Below are 9271 nucleotides of genomic sequence, written 5' to 3' on the forward strand. Positions count from 1 at the left end.
GCTGCAGGCACGTATCAATTGGAGTAGATAAGCGGCACGGTGGGTATGAGGAGCAGGCACCCAAAGGCGTTGGGTTTCCACTGCTACCCGGCAAGACACCGGTCCCTAACTCTGGTACTATTGAGCTTAGCAGCATTGGTCGTCTTTGTGAATTTCCATCTTCTCATCATTCATAAGGAGGAGGATGAGAATATGAGTACACACGAGATCCGCCGATCGATTATGAGGGCGCCGCAAGGGATACAAGAAGCCGCCTACAATAGTGGATGAGTTCTTGATGTGCAGTGCATGATATGTTCTTCCCAGAACTGAATACGGCTGTACATCCAATCAATGGTGGAAATGGCAGCATGTACTTCTACTACCCAGGCAGAATTTGCTTGGACACTGATGGAAAACCATTTCAAGCTCATGGAGGAGGTGTCCTGTATGATAAGAGGACCAATACCTATTTCTGGTATGGGGAGAATAAGGATGGCATTACAACGCTCACAGCAAGGGAGCAGACAAGGTGAGTTGTACTTTCCGATGCTATCAATATTCAACACCCATTCGTGGTCTGGGACTTATGATATGTTGCTGTAGAAGCACTCAACTCAATTGTTTCATCTAATGTGAATGACCTATGTCAAACTCAAAAGGCACTAGCTAGTTAACATAGACGAATGTGATGGTGTCAGGTTTATATTTTGGGGCATGAATACTATATATATACACAATATCAGATTGAATACTCTGTAAGAGAGCTTAACACTTTATTTTTAGACTTCTGGCAGATAGGGCATAAAAAAGGGCAGACCCAGTGCCGGAGGCTCCCACATGAGTGGGGTCTGGGGAAGGGATAAACCGAGACAAGCCTTTCCCCCGCAAAATCTGTCGGAGATGCTGCTTCGAACCCATGACCTGGTGACTCAGTGAGACAGCTCTCACCACTGCACCAGGCCTGCCCTTCTCTGGCAGATAGGGCATGTAGAAATCAAATTGATTTAGCATGCACTGCACATGACCAGAGCAGGATCAAGTAGACACAATAGTGTGCTAGAAGTTTGGAGAAGAATGATGGGAAAGGATCAACTTACCCCATTTCAGAACTTCCGTGTAGGAATTTCAATTTGTTGCATCATTATCCCAAACTAATGCCTTGCTCAAAGATTTAGTAATCATATCATTTGGAGACTATTTGTTTCTTTCTCTTTGGATAAACTAACTCAGAGATAGCTAGAAACTAGTATGTGGAACTCCTAAGAAAACTAATATGTACAGCACCTAAAAAACTAATATGTAGAACACCTAAAAAATAGTATGTAGAAGAAAGTTTAATTTCTCTAAATATGACCGAATATTTCAGTGCATTTGTAACTGTCTGTGCTAATGCACACATCTAATTTTCGTAACCTTTTAGATTCTGTTGGTGAGGCTAAATCGCTAGGAGGCATGTTGGAAGTTATGGTGTATTGGTATGGTAAGAAAATTGACTGGGCTGTTTTAAGGCGGGTTACTTGGTATGTAGAGATGAAAAGCTAGTAACAATTTTGACTGTTATTATTCATATGAAATTGGTTTGAGCTCCAACATTTTCTTTGCGTACAAACTAGCATTTTTTATGCTCTAGTGGTGTTAGAATCAAAGTGTGCCAAATTGGAACAATGAGATATATCAGTAGATGTGGGTTTGAGTTCACAAAATACCAAATCAAGAATCCACTTATAGGCTTTTGTCATACAAGTACTGGCCTATAGTTTTTTTTTCGCAAAGGCAGAACGTTAAACAATGATTAGAGAAGAACTTTGGCCATTTCAGATTACAAGGCAAAGGCACTAAGGCAGATAAGCACACACGCATACACCCTAATAGACATGCACACTAAGGCCTTGTTTGGATGCGCATGTATCCATTTCAATCCACTCCAATACATGTGGATTAAGGTGGATACACATGCATCCAAACAAGGCTCAAGGGTGGTATATCTGGGGAGTGCATTGTGCCAGTGATCTCAATTCTTTCATACCCAGTAGACATTCACACCAGTGGTGGTGTATTGGAAGGTGCATTGTGATGTGTGATTGCAGTTCTTTGATTGATTAAATCGAAAGTGACTGATAGTGTAACTGCATTATGGTGGTGCCAACAACCAGAAAGTGATTTCTTTCTATTTTTATAAAAATGGACTCTTGTGGACAGCAAAGAACTCTTCAGTGGTTATGAATTGGAGGGATTTCTAGTTAAGGATTCTCTGGCTAGACTTCAACCTGATTATTCTGATATAAAGAATACCAGCATTGGGCAAACTGTGGAACCAGCATAGTTTACTAAATTTTCCAAAAACACACATAATTAGTACATATGTGCTGCTGACAAACTGAACTGATGTTTCAGCAGCAGAACTTAGTAGGTGCTACTTTGCTTCGGTACTTAAAAGTGATGTTTGTTTTGTCCACCTTCCTATTTGGTGGATATTTAGTGTCTTTGTCATATCTAGCTACTAACTTTGACAGATCATTTTCCAGGTTTGACATCATTGGACTAAGTTGCTATTCTTCGAAGGACCTGTGGACGTGGAAAAATAAAGGGCTTGTCCTCCGTGGTGAGGAGAAGAATGTAACACATGGTCTTCACAGATCCAATGTCCTGGAGAGGCCCAAGGTGATATACAAATACAATGATCGGACTGGCAAATATGTGATGTGGATGCACATAGATGATGCTAACTACACCAAAGCTTCAGCTGGTGTGGCCGTCAGTGATTCTCCGACATTCACTTATCTCTACAGCAAGCGTCCACATGACTGCGAAAGTATAGACATGACCATCTTCAAGGATGATGATATGGAAAGGCCTACCTGATATACTCTTCTGAGGACAACAGCGAGCTCCACATTGGCCCGCTAACTGATGACTACCTTGATGTCACTGATGTGATGCCAAGGTTTCTCATCGCACAGCATCAAGAAGCTCCTGCGCTCTTCAAGCATGAAGGCACCTTTATGGTAACCTCTGGCTGCACAAGCTGGGCTCCAAACATTGTGCTGGCTCACATGGCAACATCAGTGATGGACCTTGGGAGACACTGGGGAACCCTTGTGTGAGAGGGAATGAGGTCTTCAGATCAACAGCATTCTTCTCCCAGAGCACATTTGTCTTGACAGTTCCAGGGCTGCTGGGCTCATTCATCTTCATGGCTGATCTGTGGAACCCATCCAATCTTAGAGATTCGCGGTACGTCTGGCTGCCTCGATAGGGGGAGTCCCTGATGAAGCTGCAGACTTTAGCTTCATCAGCCTGTTCGGTGGCTGATCGGCTGGTACTGATACGATCGTATACGATCAGTGGATTATTACTGCTAGGCTAGATTAGGTGTGAGAGAAAAATACTGTTCTGGACAAGCCGTTTACGACCAAGCGAAAAGGCTGCATGTTCCCTCTCTGGTCCCGGGTGTCCATTTACTGGCACAAACGGTGGCATCTCCCTGAGGGGTGGAGGGATTCTTGAAAGTCTGAAGTTTTTTTTAAAAGAATTGAAGTTCTTATATGCTGTTACATTGATAGATACCGAAGTATTGACATTTCACACATTGGTGTACGTTGTAGTGTCTAGTTTCTTTTGTTGCTTGACAATTTGTTCATTTAGGCATGCTGTGCTTTTCCAAGAACCTCATTAATTATTTCACTCGAAATATTTATACTAGTTTAGAGTTTATGTTTTATTCTTGTCTGTTACTCTAATTGACACAAGGAATATAATTGGTACTGCTTTGTTCAGGTCCTGGTCCACGTTTATTCTAGGGTGCTTTAGCTTTGTGTTTAGTTTCTTGGGCAACTTTAGCCTGGCTAGAATCCTAGCGTGGATAGGCTTAGCATGCTCCCGCTAAGCTAACCCCTGGTTGTTTGTTGTCTGTACTGTGTAAGCCTAGCTAACCCCACGACGTGTTTGGTTACCTGGATTGTTTCGATACAGTCATCTCTTCAAGTAGTTACCCCCTTGGAGAGATTTCGTCGAACATGCGGTGGGCACCCTTGGCGAGCAGCAGCGCACCGCAGCGGCGAGCAACGGGCAGCAGCACACGGCAGAGATTGCACGACGAGCACGGCGGCACCAATCGCTAGCACGATAAGCACCTCGGCGAGCACGGATTGCCCGACGCGGCCTCCTGGAGAGCACCTCGGCGAGCACGGTCCTGTTGTGGCCACCGCTCCCGCCGCTCATGAAGAAGAGAAGCTCAGCCACCACTCCGGCCACTCCTGAAGAGGAGCTCGCGTCACGGCATGCTCGAGAAGATGGTCGCCATGTTGCGGCTGCCGATTTGCCAGATTCGTCGGAGGAAGACCAGATGCGCCAGATTCGCCCGAGCTCCTGGCGGAAGGAGGAGCAGAGGAGGACTATTTCAGCGCTAGTACCAGATGTGGACTTCGGCGGGAGGAGGATGAGCTCCCGGCTACCGGGTGACCCCGCCGCAGTTGCGCCACGAGACGACCACCACCGCGAGATTGGCCCCTGTCGTGACACGACCACCACCGTGCCGCGCGAGCTACGGCCGGGCGACCCTGCCACCGCGAGCGAGGAGTGGCGGCGTGCGAGCGCGGAGGTCGACGAGCCGCGCATGAGCGTGGAGGAGCGGCGGGAGTGGTGGCCGGTGTGATTGCCGGCGGGAGGAGCACCGCAGGGAGGGAAGACGGGAGGGAGGTGACTCGAACGCTACCTGCGCCCCTAACCAAGCCTGGCTCTAAAAAAAACAGGGACACTTACGTTCGCCAGACCAGCGGTGTACGGTTGGCTCCCCGAAGCCAGGCCCCAGTCCAAACAAGTAGGAACCAGCTTATTAGAGTATTTCTCTCTCACAACAAAATAGCTTCGGTCGATTTATCAGTCGACTTTAAAACCAGTGGAACATGTCTCAGATCAGGAGTTAGGGGGTGTTTGGTTCTTTAGGCGCTCCTAAAATTTATGTCACATCGAATGTTTAGAGGCTAATAAGGAGTATTAAATATAAATTAATTATAAAACTAATTACATAGATGGAGGCTAATTTCCGAGGCGAATTTTTTAAGCCTAATTAATCTATCATTAGCACATGTTTACTGTAGCACCACATTGTCAAATCATGGACTAATTAGGCTTAAAAGATTCGTCTCGCAAATTAGTCGCAAGTTATGCAATTAGTTTCGTAATTAGTCTATATTTAATACTTCATGCATGTGTCCAAACATTCGATGTGACAGGAATTTTAGGAGGTGGGGAAGGAACCAAACAGCCCCTTAATCACCCAACCAAACACACCCATAAACTCCACTGAGAAAGAAAAACAACCGACAACGCAGTAATAAATTTTGAGATCATTCTTTTCAAATGTTGTTGTGATACAGCTAGCTAGCACTATCACCTAACAAGGATGGATCACTCCTTTTAATTGATTTATTAGTCTCTCTACTGTGGTAATTTTATTAAGGTATAGTGGAGCAGGTTATGTTAGCACTTATCTTGAGATCTAGCTTCAGTTTTCTATTAGTGGCGGCACCAACTGATGTACACTGAACATGACCAATATCTGATAGAGTTTACTTGTTCTTTATGTTCAGTCCATATGTTCATCTTATTCGTCTTTTTGCCTTCTTTCTTAGTTGCTTTTCTTTGCAACGTTCGGTCCATATGTTCATCTTATTCGTCTTGTTTACCTCTTTTTCTTGTTATTTCCCTTTCAATTTAATTATTAGAGTATGAATTTGGCGCCCTGGTGGGTTAGCACCCTGTTTATCCACACCGTTGGATTGAATTCTAAAAAGCTGCTCAAACAAACACTAACAGCAGCAGACGGCTGCACAGTCCAGTAAAAAAATGAAATATATACCTGTCTAACTTCTGTGAATCAAAATGATGTGTTTATGTTGTTGTATGGAGTTCATTCTCCTCTGTTGAACTATTTAAGATATAGTCCCATAATTTTTAGTTGCACACCATGGTACCTGTGTTCCATATATAGATAGCATGATGGCTAAGGCACATAAGTTTGTAAGAGCATCTCCAAGAGCCTTTCAAAAATCTACTCTCTAAATTATCATTTAGAGAGTCATTTGAGTAAAAGTTGTTTTCTATATCTTTATACTTTCCAACAACTTTTCTATATTTCGTGCGCAGTCTAGAGAGCCATCCTCACTCTCCATATTTGGCTGACGAGAAATCCGGAACAGAAGATATCTATATTTGTATATCCAATTGAAGAGGTTGTTGAAGAGTGTTTTTTCACCAAAATCTCTATTCATGTAAATTAGAAAAATAATAAAGAATCTCTTGAGCATCTCTAAGAGCCTTTCTAAAATTTACTCTCTAAATCATCATTTGAAGAGTCATTTGAGTAAAAGTTATTTTCTATATCTTTATACTCTCCAACATTTTTTTCTATATCTTATGCACAATATAGAGAGCCATCCTCACTCCATCTTTGGAGAGCGAGAAATTCGGAATAAAAGATATCTATATTTGGATATCCAATTAAAGAGGTTGTTGGAGGGTGTTTTTTCACCAAAATTTATATTCCTGTAAATTAGAGAAATAATAAAAAATCTCTTGGAGATGCACTAAGGCCCAATAATATGAAAACCATAAAGTGACGCTTTGTAATACATTAATTCAAGCACAAAGTGATCTGGAATGCAAAATTATATTAAAAAACAGGTATACACCAATCTGCAGCATAACATCATCTGCTACTACATAGAAATCCGATATACAACCAGTTCTATATGTTATAAATATTTTTTACTATGCCACTTATCATGTCTTCCGTTGAAGTTGACGGGCAATCGCATGCAACAGCTGAGAAAGAGAGGGCCACACCATTTTCATTTATATTATTACTATTGTACATATCGAGTCAGGGTTCCCAAAGGCGGCACTAAGTGCATGCTTTAGCGCGCTTCAGCGCTAAGCGGATGAGTGAAAGTGAATCTAGCCCTTTAGTGGGTTTTGGATGATTAAATGATAATGTGATTAAAGGTCTGACCTATTTGCTAAGTGTTGGATAGGAAATAAGTTATCTCACGGGTACTTGATGAAAGCCAGAATGAAGTGTTGTTGTATAAACAATCTAGTTCAAACACAAAACAACAATGCAAATGAAATTCATGCAAGGCTTAGTCATTGTGGGATTTCTATGAGTTATATTAAAGCAAGTACGTTGAGAAATAATTAATGAGACATGAGTGATTGCACATGGAATGGTCTCACTTTTTAGAGCTTGCTACATTGAAAGACAATTATACAAATGATCTTAATGAATGATTCAACATCAAGTGTAACTTGATGGCTTGAGATGGTGAAGATAGCAAGGAAAGGCTTCGAGGTACTAAGTAAGGGTGAAGGGCAAGCGATGGCTTGGCGACCAAGGAACCTAGTTAGGGTGAAGAAGGAAGTATTTGCATTTAGTTGAGGTACCAATCAAACTATGTTGGTCACATTGAAGTGAAGGATCAAAGTCTTGGATAATTTGTTGAAGTGACTTGATACATTTGAAGTCAACTCACATTTGTTGAATGGAATCAAGTTACACGCTCAAGATGGCTATGCTCAAGGAGAAAATCAAAGTCGACATGTTGACACCCTCACTTGATGATGATTGAAGGCTATGGCATTTGGTTTGAAGGAAATCAACTCATGCGACTCAACTCTGTTTTCATTTTATCTTGAGTTAATAGGTATGTCGTACTATTAAGAGAGATGCATCATGTTGATAGATGATTATTCATAAGTACTCAAGCCAACCCATGTGAGGATTGAGTGAAAGAGTCACACAAGTGCTAACTCACTTTGTTGCAGCTGGAAATACCAGATGTGTCCGGTATGATACCGGACGTGTCCGGTATTGGGTCAGCCGTGGTGACTTCATCGGTGTTCTTGGTTTGGTTCGTCCGGAGTTCCAACAAGTATCAGGAGTTCTGGGGGCTAGAAGTCCCGGCAATCGTTGAGAGTTTCCGACACCTCACAACATCATTGACTTAGTGACCGTTGGAGCTGTACGGGCAATACGTGTCCGGTATTCCCAACGGCTCTATAATGGCTAGTTTTTCAAAGGGGCTATAAATACCCCTTAGCCTCCACCTTTGGAGGCTACTGGTTTTGCTGACTTCTATACATATTTTTAAGCCTTGAGAACACTCTCCAACCCTCTCTTAGTGAGTGATTGATCCAATTTGCAAAATCTATCTTGTGGGTTGAGTGAGATTCAAAATTGAGAGCATGCCACCCTTGAGCACTTGTGCATATTTGTCGATCTCGTGATTTGCATTTGTTACTCTTGGACTCCTCGGTCCTAGATTGCTAGGCGTCGCTGGAGAGCACCTAAGAGATTGTGGTGTGCCTTGGGAAGTTTGTAACGGTTTGATTCCATCGCCGTAAGGGAAGGGATCAACTAGTGGAAGAAGGAAAAGGTGTTGGAAAAGACTCTAGCTAGGGTGACCTTTGTGGTCCTTTACAGCTGACTTTCGTTGGGTCGCTCGTAGCCCCCTCAACGGAGAGTAGGACTCAACGGAGTCCGAACTTTGGTAAAACAAACACCGTGTCTCGATCTCTCTTTTCATTTGGTATTTGTGTTACTTCTGTGTTGCTTGAGCTTGTAAACAGGTTACCAAAAGGTGCCAACAACTTGGTGTAAAAGGAGAAATCAAAAGGAAGAAGTTAGGACGTGATCTGCACAACCCGTGTATACCGGACGTGTCTGGTATTGATACAGGACACGTCAGGTATTGGAGGACTGAGCCGACTTCATTTGTTTGTCGCCCTAACTTTGTGTTGCAGGGTTGTAGCTCCTAGATACTTTCTCAATATCTTGTATACTTTGTGTTTAACTCGTGAGGGGTTCATTTCTCTGATTTGGAATTTCTGAGACATCAGAAATTTCCATTCTAATCGTTTCCGCATGTTAAAGGGTTGATTTTTTAGAAACGCATATTCACCTCCCTTTAGGCGGCATCCTTGTTCCTTTCAATGGGTAATGCTTTGCTTTGGGGCATAAGCGCTCTCAAAGTGGCGTGACCGCCTTGGTGGAGCAGGGGAGGCGGGAAGGGAGGGGGAGGTGTGCACGCAGGGTCGCCAGCCGGTGTGCGGAGAACTAGAGGTGAGGGCACAAGGCAACTGGCAAGAGGCGGGAGGTGGAGCCACTAACACCGTTGCCGAGCCTAGGACTACCCCGCCGTCGCTAAGAGCCAGAGCCTGAGCGTCGTCGCCATCGCCTACGTGCCGAGCGCGAGTAGGGGAGGGAGCAGAAGATGGAGCGACGGCGCTG

General features: G+C 43.5%; 1 pseudogene; it reads left to right on the forward strand.

Annotated features, from left to right (window-relative positions):
- Positions 1-342: 342 nt before the first annotated feature.
- LOC136492234 (uncharacterized) lies at positions 343-3238 on the forward strand (annotated as a pseudogene).
- The last annotated feature ends 6033 nt before the right edge of the window (positions 3239-9271 follow it).

The sequence above is a fragment of the Miscanthus floridulus genome, chromosome 11 (genome assembly GCF_019320115.1).
Source record: "Miscanthus floridulus cultivar M001 chromosome 11, ASM1932011v1, whole genome shotgun sequence".
NCBI classification, from domain to species: Eukaryota; Viridiplantae; Streptophyta; class Magnoliopsida; order Poales; family Poaceae; genus Miscanthus; species Miscanthus floridulus.